This window comes from Micropterus dolomieu, linkage group LG12, assembly GCF_021292245.1.
Source record: "Micropterus dolomieu isolate WLL.071019.BEF.003 ecotype Adirondacks linkage group LG12, ASM2129224v1, whole genome shotgun sequence".
NCBI lineage: Eukaryota > Metazoa > Chordata > Actinopteri > Centrarchiformes > Centrarchidae > Micropterus > Micropterus dolomieu.
This window is the reverse complement of record NC_060161.1, coordinates 16,532,421-16,550,949: the sequence shown is the minus strand read 5'-3', so window position 1 is coordinate 16,550,949 and position 18,529 is coordinate 16,532,421.

Sequence of the window (18,529 nt, the reverse complement as noted above, 5' to 3'; positions counted from 1 at the left end):
GTGGGGGTCAAGGAGCAAGTGAAACATTTACGCCTCTGGAGCAACTAGGGGTAAAGTGTGTTGCTCAGGGACAAAATGGTGGATGCTCACAGTGGGAATTGAACCCAGGTCTCCCACACCAAAGGAAAGCATCTTATCTATGTGCCATCACCACCCAGTCTAACATGTCATTTATAAGCAGCACCAGAGACACACCAGACGACTGCCTGGCTAACCCGCATATGCTAAACATACCCAGCAATCCCAAATATTCTGACAAATGCTATAACACTTATGGGCGTAATTCCGACACACACAAAACACACTAAATATGGATATTGCGGAAGTAGAAGGACAGGTCACCTCCACAACTCGTTCTTCTGTAGTCAGGTATGACTGTGAGAAGTAACTCCTATGATATCCCACATCTCACTGCAGCTCGGGCCTGCTGGGTCAGTCTCTCAGCCTCTCAACACAAAGAGACTGCTTCTTCAAAGTCAGCAATCAAACACGCACAGCACAAAAGCACATTTATCTTCTGTGCCTTGCATTAAAACGGCACGGCATTCATTTGGAAATTAAATTTGCCCACCAAATTAAAGAGTGGAAGAACATAATGGATGGATCTGGATTGTCAGGGGGGCGAGGCAGCCCCTGTAAATAAAAGAGAGCGGGAAAGAGAGTTGAAAGAGAAGGTAAGCGGAGAGGTTTGCTGGATCAAATTGCAGTATTGTCTTATATCATTGGGGAAGAGTTTGTGTGCGTGTGTGTGTTTATTTGTGTGTACCGAGCACAGGGAGAGTACATGGCACTTCATTTTCGAGTTGATTGCGCGCTGCCCAGTGGCGGCACCCGCTGCCAGGCGACTCAGTGAAAAGCTTCCACTCACTTCCTCTGCTGCAAATAAATCAGCCGCAAAATCAGATTACGATCAGGAGAGATTCCTGGGAATGATACAAAAAAAAAAAAGAAGAAATACACAGTTGAGGCGAGTAGACCCAAAACGAGACTAGAGAGAGGAAAGAGAGAACCTTGCCTACACATTACATTTTTACTAGGCAGTAAACAGTTGTGCAGGCTTTCTCAGGGCATTGGGCTACATCCAGAACAAGAGGAGGAAAATATGTTAATCTTAGAAAACAACCTACAGGAAAATTAGAGGCAGGTGTATGAAAAGTGGTGGGTACGTAAAGTCAGTAAAGCTCAAAAGGACATTCAAATGCTATGTAACAAAATAAGTAGGATTTAGGTTTGTGCATATTAAACATTACAATGTGGCCCAAAATATATATTAAATGCTTGCTGTTTAAGGGTCCCGAAGACCAGCATTATTCAGGCCCAATAAAATAAACCTGAATAAAGTCAAAGGCTTAAATTAACAAATGAACAAAATGATGAACACAAGTTAAATAGCATGACTGTCGCTTTCAAAGAATACAGCTTTGCCATAGTTAATTCAGCAAAATCCTAACTACCTCAGATACTTAAAAATATATCATAGAAATTGGCCTCTACTAAGGGACATCATAAATATGACCACATAATGAACATCCGCTCGGAGAGTGACTGTGATAGGGGCCATAAACCCTCTAAACTCATTCTTACTGTCTGAAGGAACACCATTTGTCCTGTGAAGGACATAAAAATATTATTTTGCCCAGGTAGTCTTCCACATCTCTCCTTTGGCACCGTTCTCCTATCTACATGTCTCAAAGGGCTTTTGAGTAATGCATTTCTATTATTGCACCTTGTGTAGTGTCACATTGGTGGCTTTATCAGAAAGTTGTTGTAGGGTGATGCTGGAGGGGGATGGAAGGGTTATTTCGTGGGCTTGGCTGGCATTAATCTCTGTCACTTGTCCTCTCTGATTTATACTCCGTCCCAATAAGCCAGTCTATGGCCTCCACTTCAATTGCTACTTTATGATGTCCAGACTACGTCCGCACCACCGCATGACATTGAAGGCTTGTTCTCCAAACCAGCAGAAAGTAAAAAGCATGGTAAAGAATTAAATTTCCTGCACCAGGAACAAGAAAGACAAGATAATAGGAGCCTGGAGCTCCCTCCACCCACATATAAAGAAAGCCATTCTCCACCGAGGCTATTACGCCCGGTGCGGCTTCTGCTTGACGACTTTGATCAAGAGCAATTAATCTTTCACCAGGAGTGAGAAACGCGGAAAAGGCTGGACTTGGATACAGTCAAATTTTAAACATATAGAAAAGAGGTTTTAATAGGTAAAACAAGACATCTATCAGAACATGCCTCTGATTAATGAACACGAAGGTTTAGCTCCAGGCTATCTGATCAGGAAGCTTCAACAGCAAACTCGTCCAATCATCTCCTTCGCATTCATTAACAGACCACCAGGATGGGCAACCTTGCCACCCACCTACCGTATAACAGCCCCCTACCCCACCCTCTGCTGTGGTCCGTATATTTCCAAAGTGTTTAATTACAGATGATTTATCACCAAACTGTCGTTTGTTAACTGGGCCCTTCCGTTCTCACTCCCCACGCCACTCTCCCGCTGTGTTGAGGGAACCTTCACATCATTATGAGGGAGCTCATTTATATTAAAATGAGTATTACCAGTTAATTCGCTCCATACATTTTGGACACAGCGTGTGTCATGCATGAGCCTCGGATCACACCTGGTTCGTGGCGGCGTTGGCATACATCAAGTGCTTTATTGCAGGAGAGTTAATGCACATTTGATCTTGCTGCGATATCCCATAAAGATTAAAGAAAAACATGGAGCGTAACTCATTTATCATGATTCCATACTGCCCTTGCAAACACGATAAGTCTAAGAGGACATTAAACATTATGCACTGAATTAAACATTGAACACTAAAAGGGCCATTTATGTTGAATCTCATTTCCCCAGTTAACCTCTGGTCATAGCTGTCAGTCATCTTCACCAGTCAAGGACACTCACAATGTTTTGCTTAAAGCAAATGAGAAAACCAATAATGCATATCACAAACATAGGTCATGAAAAGAGGCTAACTATATACGCTCTTTGGAGCTGGTCCACTCCCTCCAGTTCTTCGGGATATATTCACAGAGGAAGCTAAATGCTCACCTAGATCTAAAGAGACCACACACTATTGATAACAACCTACAAGCAATCCTAAAGGACTCAAAACAAAACTCACATAAATATGCAGAGGGAGTGTACCGCTACACATACCTCTGCAACCATGTAAATGAGGACCAATCCCAAACAGACAAAAAAAAATTATTCAAGTTGGGACGGGAATAGCTTCCTCCCTGTTCAGTGAGGGGAAATAATAATGAGGGTATTAAATACAGCCAGCAGATGAAAAATAATAACATATCGATTGTGCACGTAGCGCTTTCAAAGGAGCGTAATGGCCTGATTCCTGGTATTGATCGACTAGCAGGCTCGGGGAGGAGTAGCTAGTCTCCCCTGTAAGACCCCCAGTGAGAATGAGATTGGTGAAGCCATCTGAGGTTCTGTTTCTTGTTTCGATCCACACAGGCTTCATTTCAAATGGGTGTTTTTTTCTGAGCGGATGTGAAATGAATGCCGCTGAAATGGTCTGACACCTACAATATTTTCCATCTTGTGATCATACTTACCTGCAACAATGTGGCTGTTGGTTGCTATACATAAATGTGCATTTTGTAGCATGGCAACATCAGAAAAGAGTAATACATTTAGTAGATTTCATCCACATCACTACCATTTATCAGTTGATACATACATCTGTTGTATGCCTTTGTAATAAAGTGAATTTACATGCCCTTTGAGGTTTGTATTTAACATTCAGATGTAAGATGATTCGCAGATAGGAGATATCATGTGCGATTCTAGCTGCTTAAGTTATTTATGTATTATTTATGTGGTGTATCCATGGAGTATTTTGTGCATGTTTGACTGTGCAAAAGGTGGACAAAATTCAATCCCCAACTTAACACATATGATCCCTAACCCGCCTCTCACAAACTCTTCAAGTGATCTTATTTCTAGCTCAAAGAGACAGAAAAATCTATATCTCAATTTGGTACACTTCAACTCCGCTCCAAAAGTGCCCTGAGAGAAAACTGAATTAAACTGAGACAAGCTGATTCAACACCCTGAAAGATGAATTTAAGTAGTTGTTTCTGAAATATGTATTTGCCATGTGCAATATCAGGCTTCTCTGCGAGAGAAAACGTGATAGGACTTCACAGCAGCCTTTCGTCTGGAGAAAGGTGTGTTTTCCCAGAATAAAAACGTGCATGCCTGGGAATACATTAATCATAACAAGGTGACAGCCAGCCTGACAAACAAGCAGAGGCACAGGAACAGATTTGACAGTGCTTTCTATTCCTCAACATGTTCAAAAAAGCAAAAACTTACAGGGCAATTAAAGGAGCGTCGATAGCCGTGTCAGCTGGATTAGGGTCTGGGCGTGAAATTGTCACATTGTGTGTCAGGGGTGCTCTGTTAACAACTCTGCCCAGCTTTTGCCATGGAGTGGCGGAGGGGGCCCCGATAGAACGTGACACTGGAAGAAATACCGTCAAGTCTGTGCAAGGCCAGATTAGATTAGCACACTGGAACAGGTGGTCTTTTATTGGCTGCGTGATAATGTCAAGGATCCTCTGAAACTGGATGCAGCTTGTGCGCACACGCACAACATTCAGGGTGAAGGTGGCACAAAGCTCTTGTGCCGGATACCAAAAGGAACCTCTGCTTCCTCATGCCTGAGTCACTTGTAATGTGAGAACGCAGCACATGCAGTTTGATGCTGCAGTCACTGTTACAAAGAATAGAAGGGGGGTAACACTGAGGCGTCTGTTGAGTGACAGAAAATCCAGGGATTGTCCAGCTGTCTACCAAGCAACAGCCACAAAACAGTACAATTTAACGAGTGAGGGGAGGAGGGACGATGGTAGCAAGTGTGAGGCAGTTTGCCAAGCCATTCTTCACACCCACCAGTATATTTACTGTCATTTACGGGGAACATATTAGCCATGAATAATACATGCGGTGATGTATGGCACGAGTTTGCTTCGGATAAATTATACAGCGGGGTCGAACCAAACACTGCGTCACATCCCCATATGGGCAGCGAGGTATAAAATGCAGGGCAACACCTCTGCCAAACTGATAGTGGGTAATATACAGCCACTCTCTGAAATCTGGCTGAAGTAAACTGACTGAACCGGGCCAAAAACAGGGGGATCCAAATGCCACCTTGGCGATCCAAACAACGCAACTGACATATGGGGGTTCTTTCTGAGTAAGCAAGAGACAGATTTGCAATCATACTTGCGAATGTGTGCAGATTTCCCCCCAAAAATGATCTTGGGAACGCTAAAATAAGAAACACCAGACAGACTAGGGGTGATCTTTCAGTGGAACATTTCGTTGAGGTGTTTTGATGTGAGAGAAGTCTCTAGAGTCTGATGAGGAGGTCGATTGAAACTAGGTCACAAGGGGTGCCATTTTGACAAAAGCTTGAGTGAAAAGCATTTCTAGTCTGGGAAGAAGAAACTCTTTTCCATTTCTAGGACAACACGGACTGAGTAATTCCAAATTCATGGCTATATATTAATGACACAGTTTTAAACATTTTAAAAAAGCTAATGTGTAATGAGTGTCCTCTGGCAAATAAACTTATAAACTTCTGTGTTTAAAGTATACTTGAGCACAAGAGACTGACTAACTTAGTTTACTTTTAAATGTACAATTTTATTACTTCTGGAGCTAAATAGGCCCACTTGTTTCAAGTATGCTTGTTGACTTGTTGGTAAACTTCACATACACTACACATTTACTTTTGAAGCGGTACTTCATGGAACTGAAAGGAGTCTATAAGCTTACTTTATGGAACAACTTTTTCAGTGATTTGGCCAAGAAAATTAAAAAATTGAAATTAAAAATTTTTATTTTGGCACTTCTAAAACAGAGAAATTTAAAATTCAAAAATGATTCCATTCATGGGTAAATTTTTACTTTTGAAAGGAGTTTAGTTTTAACTCTACATTATCCAGTTAAACTTTAACCCCCCCCCCCCCCCCCCCCACACACACACACACACACACACAGAGAATGAGATGAGGTAGAAAGATCTTTATTCTCAAAGCTGTATCAAGAATGCTAGTTGTTACACTATGATATAGAGAACTAAAAAGAAAACAACAAGGCAGGCGAACAGTGTCTATTTAGGGCAAAGACTGCTGATGAAAATTCATGTTAGTGCCTTTGGAGGAAGCTGAGGTAGTGCCAGAGCACAAGGGAAAGACGATCTTCAAATCCCGCAGTCCTCTATCAGACAGTGTAAAATGAGATTTGGCACTATATCTAACACAGAATGAGTTATGAGTTGGAGAACTATTATGGCTAGATTGTAATTGAAGGTGTCCAAGAGCAGTATTTTTTTTCTCCTAATAAAACAGCGATGGAAAAGATGTAATATCTTGTACTGGGCTGGCTGGTGAATAGTGCACTCGAGGTAAAGGAGAGCTGGACTATTTTACTATCACCAATACTATTTTAGTTTGTCAGAGTTCATATGTTGCAGTGCCTGAATGTAGTGGAGCATGTTTAAGATTATGGGGGTACAGACAGGACCGCAATTTTTCTCCTGATGTGCAAAAGACAAACAGTAAGGAATATGCATAAGTTAGGAGACTGAATTAGCTGGGGAAATGTTTGGCCTCCGGCTATACACAGAATCCAAAATGTGTGATTAATTGTTTATTGCCACCCTATGAGGAATAATAGGCAAACATTTTTTTTAAATGTACAGCACTAGCTCCTTTATCACGAGGGCTTCATAACAATACCTGGTGAACTTTCCATGAATTCTTATGCCCAAATACAATGCAGGTGCCTGTTTTAGTTGACGATTAATAGCTGCAATTTACAGCAAATGGGCTCCTGCACAATATGTTTAGCGGGGCTAGATAAAATGGGTCCCTGGCCACTGATCTGGAGACAGATTAGGTTTTCAGTCGGCTATGATTAAGGCATGAATAGGGAATGGGAGATCAGACTTTGGACCTGCAGTGTTTAATGCTGCCCACCTGTTATAAATGAGCAGTTAAACGAGTCAAGCGTTGGTGGTCCCAGGCCAATTCAAGGGCATAAGCTAGCTACACACACACACACACACACTCTCTCTCTTTACCTCTCTCTTTTCAAGCCACCCCAACCCCTTTTGGATTTCTACACTCTCTTGCTGTGAGTGTGTGAAAGGTGCTGCTCTATGCTTGGCAGGTCACTGGGCCGAAGGATGGTCTATGATTTCCCTCTGTATGAAGGCAATCCAAAAGAGAATCCAAAAAGGACATTTATCACCGCGGGGAGATGAACAGATCTGCTCTACTGCATGTACAACTAGACCGACTGCGCTGAATACATATGTGGGAATAAATGACTCTTAAAAAGCGACTTTCTTTTCTGTAGACTCATCCTCGTCCAGGGTGATGACTCACAAATCTGCGTGTTCTTCATAACCACCAGACCCAGTGCTGCCAAAGGCATCTCAACACTGTAGGTTTTAGTGTTTAAAAAGAGCATCTCATCTGCTCCATGAAAGTGTGGGCTTCAAATTGGGTCAACAGACTGTCGCTGAGTTTTTTCTTGTCAAGGAGTCTCTCTTTCTCTGTACCTGCAGGCTAAAAGCACTTAACACGTTCTCTGAAGTTTGACTTTCGCGCACTCTGTAAAACATCTGAAAATGCTTGCTATTTTGTGTGAGTGCTCACGGTCGCCGCCGAGTGTTGTCCTCGTTTATTTCTAAATGGACTTATTGCATAACTGCCCATGGAGGGCCCCGCAGTTTAAGTGGTACAACATGTGAGAGGTGTAGAACAAAACTGGGGCTAGCCATGGAGAGGGGCTACTGTGGTAACGCGGGCTAAAAGGTTAAAGCAGCAGGGGGAATTAATATGTCTTAATGACATTATAATGAATGGGAAAATATGGGACATCATTTATTAAACAGAGTCAAGTGTGTCAGGGAAGTGCGAGGACTCACAAACGCATTAATTATCTCGCTGTCTCTCTTCATGGACGGAGGAAGAAAGCATCGGTGGAGAGATAATGACAGGCCCCCGACGGACGTCATAAATTACCACAGGGGGGCTTCAAGACGACAAGGTCTCATCTCACTCCTGCACTCACGCTGCAAGATGTCTTTTCATGTGTCCAAACCGTCACTGGGAATTTGGACAGAAAATAGGAGTTGCCTTTTCTAACTCCCCGTCATTTCCAGACAAGGAAGGAGGGAAATGCCCTTTTTTTCTCTGAAGACGTGATATCATACAGGCAAGACATGACTTGTTATTTATCATACCTGTCACACTGGGAAAAAAAAGAGATGCAAGCTTAAGTCCTGTTTCCACACTTAACTGTCTTGGGACCAAGGATGGGGGGGGGGGGGGGGGGGGAGGGGTTCAGGCTCTGCTCAAGAACAGTCATCCAAACCACCAGTCAGTTTCTAAGATTCTGATATTTGAGCCTGATCTCGGTAACTTTTTTATTTTCTCTGTCGACTTTTCTGGGATCCAGTGACATCTTCTGGATTCCAAAAAAAGCCTTGTTGTGTTCATACACACCACAAAGCCTAATACTAATAATGTTGCACTCCCATTGTTTAACTTTGCGTACCAGGCCAATTGCTGCTTGAAGTGCCAACATGTTTACCCAGCAGGTTTAGCCAAAAAAGGACAATTTTTCTTCTAAAAAGGCAAAGCAATACAACACCACACAAGCACTTTAGTTTGTGTTACTCTGACATAGAATCTATATCCAAAACTTGTGATGACTACTTTGAGTTCTCAGTAAGAAATCTCACAGTGCATCCCCACTGACTGAATGTTTTGTAGCAACATTGCTTGTTATTACTGCCACACAGGACTAGTACATCTTCCCTAAATTTTAAATTAGGCGCATGTGTGTTAGTAATACAGAAGCTCCATCTCTAGGCCAGTGTTCCAGCACTGAGCACCTGTTCAAACCACTCAAACTGTATCTGTACTGATACATTACAGCAAACAACTGGGCAACAGCCTGATTTTCAGCTCTACAAATTGGTTAATTCCTCACACAATAAACCTGCCAATGTCATTTGAGGGAATGTTGACCAACCAAACGCACATCCGAGCTCAGTGAATCTACAGCTTGGTGGCCATATGGTGTTATGGCAATACCAGCTACCCACAAACAAAGCCTGGAGCAGGAAGATGTTTTGTTTTTTCCCCCTCTGCTTTTCCTTTTAGTCTCCTGGTGCTGCTCATCTGTCAGCATTTCAGTATCTGACTCCTGGGGGTCAACCAAGCCAGAGGTCGAATGCACGCAAGCCGGGCACAAACACAACAAAGACTTGGTTTCCTTGGAGAAGAAGTCAGTGAGGTCAAGGCGAAGGAGGACATTCCAGGTAAAATTTGATGCGAGATTGATGTAAAGGTTATGCGACATTGGCGGAGGAAAAGTTGATGTGCAATTAAAATGATGTGTTGACTGAAATTGTGTTGGGAGAAGTGACATCTTTTCTTTCCAGACTTTTTTGTTTACCGTGTTGAAAGAGCATCAAGATTTGACTTGAACAGAGGAAAGTGGCAGCCTGACATGTTGTGAGAGAAGTCCTGGAATGTTCAGGTCACTCTGGAAATGAGCAAATGACACTGAAAATTGCGGCAATTATTGCCGACTTACGGCCCGCCTGTGGGCCCTGGGAGAATTAGAGGAGAAAATACAGACTCCGTCTTCAAAGGCAATTAGTCTTCATATTGTAGTGTGTCCATTCAGCGAGTATTCTACCCACTCATGGGACTGCACATGTGGACATGGCTAATAGTCTCTGTTAATGAGCCAATCGTTCATTATCAATCTTCTGGGAGGCACAGTGTGAGAGCAGCATCCTGTTGACACCTTTAGTGGAAATAGCCGCCGCGTGCCGTTCACGACGTATGCACAGCACTGCGGTGCAACTGTCGCTGAAGGCTGCGAGGAGCAGCTTGATTCCGCGTGTCCTTGTGGAGACAGCTAAATTAGACAGATTTGCATACGCACACATGCAAACACATACACGTGCACGCAGTTTGAATCCTAGCCTATCTGGAGGGGGAATGCCCTTTTTGTCCCTGGCCACCTGGTCAAAACACTAACAGCTGACTTGTTGCTGAGGCCTGCAATGGTAATAAATCACCATGCACCCCCCCCCCCAAACACATACATACAGTCACACACCGGCCGGCACCATCAGCCTACTGCTGTACACGCCAGATACCATCTCTTTATGTTTTATGGCAGGATAGTTCACCCTTTTTTTCATCACAGTGCAATCTCTTCTGCTGTCTCCACAAGCTCTGTGCTTGGCCCCATCAGCGCAGAGCTCATGGTGGTTGTTGGGCCTTTCTACATGAGCAATGGATGAACACACCATTTACTCTTACTGCTACCACATTGTCTTTTTTCCTGATATGGTTAATAAGTGTTTATTATGTGGAGCCTCTCCTCACCTTTGCTCAAATGACACCTTTTGACTTTGACTATTCAGCGTGTTTCCCTGCATCTTGGTTTTCTTTACACTGTCCTGGATGCAGCCATTTCCACCAGCAACCCACAGTAATCTGAGCTCTTAAAAGCCCTGTACATTCCTCCTTTGCTCATTTATTCTCACTTTGTCTACCATCTAGACAGACTCCATCTTAGAAGTAGTCCAGTATTTTCCATTGACCTTACAGTGCTTGATTAAGGGCATTGGGCCTCTGGCGCCACTCTGTTTCCTCCATGTTTAATTAAAAGGTGAAGAAAGTCCTCTGTCTTGTGATGATGGCTTGGGTACATGATTCTTTCGCTGCCAACCCAAAAACCCCTCGCTCATGGCTCCGGCCACAGGCTTGTGACTACACACGTCCTTTCACTTTAGACTGTTTTCCTGAGACAGAAAACTTTTTTTTGACCTTTGTGCTATCATTGCCAAGGAAACTGTCCATCATTCAGTTTCCCTGTAATATGCTGAACTCCACAGGATGAGATAATGCAAGGAGACTTTTTTTCCTCTTTCCACTTTGTTTACTGACAAAATGCCTTTCTTGTTGAGTAGGGAAGGAAGTGAACATCATAGTCTATAATATAAGTCGCCTTGTCATAGCCTGTTTAGAATACATCCTCAGAGGAGCCGTGCAGAGGGGAACACAGGGGTGCAGTTAGTGTCACTGTCGCTGGGGAGGGGGCCGTCGTGCGCTGAAGTAGTAAGGAGGGGGCTGCTGTTTCATGTGTCTACGGCAATTAACGCTGATGTGACACATTCAAAAAAGGTCCCCTGGGATTGACAAAGCCAACAAATTGACTTACCAATTGAGCACGAAGACGTAGGAGGGGAGGAAAAAAAGGCATGCGGCTCCATCCTGTCATAATGAATCTGGAGTCTATTCCTGTCGGGTGCATTGCTGGTGTGATGATTGCACGTTATTTCCTGTATATGCCATAAAGTACCACTGTGCTTACAGCAACATTGTGTAGCTTTTGACAAGGGGGGGGGGGGGGCACCCTGAAGTAATGACTTTATCGTGTGGTTCTGGGAACTTACATGACAAACCAAACCGTTGCTTTGCTGCTTGCTATAAATGTCTCCTTAGGCCCTGAAGCAATGCAGGGAGAGAGACAGATGTTTCATTTCATGCCATGTTTTCAAACTCTTACACACAGACACACACACTCTCTGTCTCTCTTTCTCTCTCTGCGTGGCTGACAAACCTCTGCTCAATCCTGAATGATAAATACATCTCACTTCACTTCCCAGTGCAGAACTGGAATCGCCCTCCAGCTCAGGGAGAAGGAACTTGGTGTACATAAAGGTTCAGTTCAGTCATTTGGGCTTTTAAGGAGTGTTCGAAATGACAGGAGTCATCGGGTGGCCAATTTGTTTTCTCATGGGAAGCTGTGTTTGTAGCTTTCAGCTTTCCTCTGGGAAAACAAGGGTAATCAGCTGCAGCTTGTCGAAGACTATGAGAGCTAGTGACTTCTGACCCTCCAGTCACTGGAGGTTTCCAGAGGAGGGCCACCAAGGCCATAGAATACAATGTAACATCACACCGCCTGCTGTTAATCCACACCCATGATCTGTAACTGTACACCACACGTATAAATCTGTACAAGTATTAAAAAAGGATGACGTTTTTAAAAATAGCAGCATATTCCAGTGAAAGCTGCTTAATATCATTTAACATCATCAAAACACTACAGCGGGGTTTTAATGATACCAAAAAAGTGGTTGACATACAATTAACATTTCAAGACCATTAATTACACCTTGTAATTGCACTCGGTTGTGTAATTCAAGTGTTTAACTTGAGTGTGACAGAGGCAATGAAGAGAGAGTCTGTGGGGAACCCGTACACATGTAGTGTTGGTCCACAGGAGCTCTCTGTGTGGCTGAAGAGGAAGGGCGGATTGTGTGTTTGGCCCTGAGGTGGTTGATGGGGCAGATGTCTGCTCTGGGCAGCCATGCATACAGACCTGGCCTGGAGTGGGGGGAGGGGGTCGCTACCTGCTGTGCATCAAGAGCAATTAAACACGGCTCATGATGGAGTTCACCGACGCAAACGGGCTGTAAAAAGCATACGCAAGCAACCTTAAAGGACAGGACGGATGGGGAAAAGTAAAGCTCCACAGGCATAAATTGCACCAGATCAAGTGAACGCTAGGGAGCCAAAATTATCCAAGACTTTTTTGAATAGAAAAGTGGACACATCTATAGTAACAGTATTAGTATCTGACAAACGCCTCTCCCCATAGGCTTTGACCTAATCTGAAGCATTCTCTAGCTGCGCTTTTAACAGTCCTACAGCTGCATACCTGCCTGCCCTAAAAATGTGTATAAGAATAATAACAATGGATTTTAAATACCTCCAGCAGGTGTACATTCAGTAAGAACACAGCAGGAAAGGAACAGGTGAATGTAAACAGCAGAAGCACTAGACATGTCCCTGTCTTTTGCTAGGCATTAGCATTAAAGCTAGTTTTTTAACTATAGCACATAAATAAGGGCAGTCCAGTGCACATGTGAGTTTTAAACCCAGATTGCTTTGCTGCATGCATGTACAACACTCAGGGTTACTTAAAGTGTGGTTTTTTAAAAGGGCTGATGGCATATAAGCCTACTACTGAAGGAGATCCACTTGATATGTGTATCTGAAAAATCTTTCAAGCTCAAGTGTGATGGCACCACTCTCTCTTTACTCCTCCACCTCAATCTAAATAAAACTCTTTTTTAAAATTTCCTCTGTCGCTTCGGTTCTCTTTAGAGGCCTGCCAAATTAATTCAACACAGTTATAACTAGATTCTGTGGCGTGCAGGAATAACCAGCGTTCTACAGCTAAATCAACATCAGACACTAGGCTGGTTCTCTGGGGGCACCGTGCAGTGCCTCACTGTTACTCAGTCAAAGCTGTGCGCTTCGCCTCCAGCCCCCTGTGGAATATCTCTTAATGTAACTGGCATCTTCATTTTGGCTTTGCTCAGATTTTGCATGAAAAATCAAATCCTCCATTTTAACGCTGAAAAGTAAAAGGTTTTGGGGAGTAGGGGGGAAAAAAACAAAGAGTGAGAGACCAACAGAGGAAAACGATGTAAGCTGTTAATGCTATGTTAATCCCTGACTAAAAACAGCTGAAGGTAATGCAGAGCTAGATAGCTAGCAGAGGAGGTGAGTGAGAAAGAGGAAAGGGTTACAAGGCGTACATAAAATAGAGGAAAGATCACTGTAAAGTCTTTTAACCAGTCGGAGGTATATTTTCTAGCATGATCTTAAGTCTACCAAGACTTCATGCCTATTCAACCTTGCTACCCTACACTTTCGCACAGAAAACAAATAGCATGTGTCTGAGAAGTAAACAAATCTGCTCACCCTGCAAACTTTTAAATATGGAAAATCTAAGTCTGTTAATGGAATATTAACTTATACATTATGGTAACAGAATACAGTCAGATCTGTGCTGTATCTGTTTTTAGTTTTATTATTTGGGATGGTGTGAGGCTAGACACACTAACACTTTTGATGGTTTATAAAATATGCACCCAAAGGCTTCACTTAAAGAGATTATATTATGCTCATTTTCGGGTTCATAATTTTATTTAGGGGTTGTCCCAGAACAGGTTTCCACGGTTTCATTTTCAAAAAACACCATATTATTGCCATACTGCACATTGCTGCAGCACCTCTTTTCACCCTGTGTGTTGACCGCTCCGTTTTAGCTACCGTGTGAAGCATCTCACTTGTACAAGATCTTTGTTGGGAGTTGAACATGTGCAGTACCTCGGTAAGGACTACTAGCCAATCAGATGCAGAGTACGGCGGGTCCTGACAAGCGAAGTACTGTGATCCAAAACAAAGACGTTTCAGCCAGCAACCACGGCTTCGGTTTAGCCGTACATGATCCTGAAACACAGGCAAAACAACCCGAACCAGCTTCGCAACCTAGACTGGAACAAGATTCTAAGAGTGGTTAGTTATTCATTTGTAAATTGTGCACTGGTCTCCAACATTCGGTAGGGACGGTAGGGGCAAAAGGAGACAGCGGGCGGACGTCTTGTCACTGTGTGTGCTGCAGCTCAGTGTGTTTCTCCACCAGTGCTTTTGAGGGCGTGCCCTTGGCGAGCATTTTGACGTGTGACATAGTGACGCAGATAGGTTACGGAATTAAAGCTGCACTACAATCGAATTGAGCAGTGTTTTCTGTGGGAGAAGGTAACTCCCTTTGGGGTGGACTTTTTCACTTTGTAAACCTATTACATGCACAAAAAAGATATAAAACAATAAAGGAAAGGAGAAAAGCCAAAAAGCATAATATGAACTCTTTAAAAAAAAAAGCCCTTTATGAAAATGTTCATTAAAAAAAAGTATATTAGAATTAGTCTATTGTGTCCAGAAGTTGAGTGCCTTTGATGGCGTTCACTGGAGTTAACATTACTTTGTTCTTGCTACAGCCCTAAACACAAACACCAATGGCATTATTGCAGGATGGAGCAAATAAAGTGCTGCATGACGTTTGTTGGTTATTCATTTATGGAGTGGGTAAACATACAAGGCCATGGCTTCAGGGCGTGCTTCCTTTTCGGACCACTGTCAGTTCAAAAACAAATTCCACAAAGAAAGACAAAGAGTGTGACATGGGAGCTACACACACAGCAGGGGCTGAAAAATCAATCACCACCTTCAAGCAGCACGCTCAGCGGCTTTCATAATAATGAAAATAGGGGACAGGCAAGGCTTGCAGACACCTGCTAACAAGTATAGTTTTTTCTCATCACACAAGGTTTTAACTCTCCCTTTGAAAAGGTGTGCTTCTTGGAAACATTTATCACAATAAAAGTCTACTTTGAATTGAGATTATAATAAGCAATGACTGCATTCTGTAGGTTCCATATCCACTTCCCCTGCTGTACAACATGGTCTTCCTTTTTTGACACTTTTCCCTCCCCTTTAATTTAGATATCATTGCTTTTCAGTAGCCTTTTAGCATAAGAGCATTTACATGCTCTATTCTTCACCCTATTCAGCAGACAGGCATGTCAACAAGGAAAAGACAATATTGTCCGATCATTATGTACCCTATTGTAAGATAGATTTTAACTTTTTAAAGTGGCTTTTAGCTCAAACATGAGATCAGTGCCAAAGTGTGCCAAACAACATGTTTGTCATCACTCTTTCATGAAACTCCAGTCGGTGGGCCAGTAAAAATGAGAGGATAGCCTGAACTTTATCTCTTCAATCAAAGCTTTGCATTTAATGCTGATGTCATGTCTATCAGCAGCCAGGCCAGTGCTAATAATTTATAGAAAGGCTCACAAATATGTTTCCCTCGCAACCCAATCAAAAACTATTATTAGAAAATTTAAATCCTACCTCTGTCATCCCTATCAAATATCTAACCACCGACATCACCACTGCTCATGAAATAATGGAATATCACAGGTAGAAGAAAGAAACAATGTTACAATCATTGTGTTTTTATGAGGTAATACTGAGCCAAGCAATAGAGCATGAATATTCATGTGCGCCACAACAAACTGTGAAAACGGCTTTGTTAGTGAAACCAAATCCCATGCTCATGTTCGAGAAAAGAGTACACTCTCTGGAGGGGGCTTGGATCCCAGCCTGCTAAGATGGTTGCCACCAGAGGTGGTGAATGATGCTACAAAGGCTGGCATCAAAAGAAACACTATGGCTGAAATGTTGTTTACCTCTTTGGAAAACATCAGCTAGGCCATGTGACCGAGCATCAACAGCAGGTCAGTAAAAAAACACTATGTTTGGTAGCTGTTAATTGAGGCACTGAAGTGATAAATTTAATGTCCCCAAGTGTGATTTTAATGCTCTTAAGTGGGAAGGAAACAGAAAAAAAGAATACTGTACAGTTTTAAATCTGTCAGTTTAAGTTGGACTTCACAGGCTGTTGTAAAGACAAGGGTAAAATTTGGCTGAAAGGTACATAAATTTCGAGTCGTTACCCACAGATGATTAAATAACTTCTAATTAATAAATCGGGCTGTAAGGGCTGCCAAATATTGACTTTATAAGCCTGAGCTTTTATGAAATCAATAATCTTGTGTTTTGTAGTTGTGTTTACCTTAAATTAATTTGTAAAGATTTGTTTTCTGTCAAAATGTGTCAAAAATCCTAATTAGATCTACTTTGATTCACTGTTGTGAAACAACAAAATATTAAAAAGTCCAATGTAAGTTGAATACTTTTCATAAGCACTGTAACACAACACTAGTTAGCTGGCTAACATCTTGCGTGGTTGTATACGTTGTGTCAGGCAGTAGTGCATTACTTAAAAATGCGTTTTATTAAAGAGATTACTTTATTCTTTAATGAGTAGTATCCAGATTTTACAACTGAGAATTAAAAAACAAAGTAAAAAGAGTAAAAAAAATCCAATACATAAAAGATACAAGGCAAAATACATAAAACAAGTATGTTTTAAGAAGAGATGTGAAAGAGGACAGTGAGTTTGCTTGTCTGAGATCTTCCAGTAGAGATTTCTCCATTAACGCTTCGTTCCTTTCACAATGTCGGGGTCGGCCTGTTTGCTGTTTTACCAGGAGCTTGACGGAGGGTTGATTTCCATCTGGTCTGCCTGCGTTCATTGGACAGACTGTTGCAGAATGTTAGCTCCAGGGGCGCGTGTAGTGGGTATGCAATCAGCCTCTATTCAACAAGGATAAGAAATGTACCTCTTAGTGACCAGGTAACTCCAAAGTTCACTTATGTAGCCTACATGTCTGCTTAACTGGCTTGCTAACGTCAGCAAGAATCCTAGTAGTGTTGCATGTTGTCACAATGGTTAAGCTGGCCATAAATACCTCCAACAATAAGCTAAACCAAAATGTCTTGTTTTCTATTTCTACTCGCAGATACACCGCTTTACTTGAGGGAGCACAAGCATAGTAACTTACATTTACAACACTAAGTCATGATTAGTTATCAGTTTTGAGATCAGCAAGAACAACTAAAGATAAAGATATCTAAACAAATCATTACATGCTGATCTATTAACATTGCACCGGGCGGTCTGTTCTAGTAATTGATTAACTACCACATGGCTCCTTCATGAGAAGAGCTAAGAACTTGTTAGCTTTTGATAAATTAATAGTTAGTTCCTGGATTGTTATTATTCACTTGTAACACCTTTTCTGCATTTTAATGTAAAGCGAGAGAGAATGACAAAAGAATCCGAGAACAGATTAATCCGGGAGGAATTGATTTGTTAAGCTTCTCTCTTTTCACGGTTGCGGCAGTCGAACAGGATTTAAGAACGAGCCCCTGAGATGTACATCTGCTCTGAGACTGTCCTCTTCAGGAGGGGGACCTTCCAACCCAGGCTCCGCTGGGTGTCTTCCGAAGCCAACTACGCACCAACTGGACCAGTTCACCATGTCGTAACCTGGCTCTTGTGTGTTTGTGTGTGTGTGCATGCACTGAAAGGATGAATGAGTGTGTGCATGTGGATTCATGTCTATCCATGTCTGTGTGTTTATTTGTATATTTGTGTGTCAATGTGCACTGTACAGTATATGTGCCAGCTGTCCAGTGCTGCCTTCAGGAAGAATGTGTAATGGGGATAAGCTCTTTCTCCTGGCTTTCAGGGGCTTTACAGCAGATCTGTTCCAGGTGTGTGTGTGCATCTGTGTGTGGCCTGTGTTAAACTAAAAGAAAAAAATGCAATCGAGCCAAGCCCCCAGCTAGTTGCCCAACAGCTCACAACATCTCCATCTGAGAAAAATAAAAGCAGCAATGAGACTGACATAATTATGTCACACTGAGCCATTTCAAGATGAAACACAATTCAAAGCCTTTACAGAGATAAGAAAACATGGCCCTGCTTCATTTCTCTACTACAACAACTGATTAGAAACAGTTAGGATTGAAGTTGTTTGGAGTCACAGTTTTTTACAAAGCATACAGAGCAGAGTTAGCCGCCAAAATAGCTCAACTTGGTTTCAAAGGTAGCTTCATACCTATTCATTTTTCTCCCCAATGAAATTAAATCTAAAGCAAGGAGGACACAAAC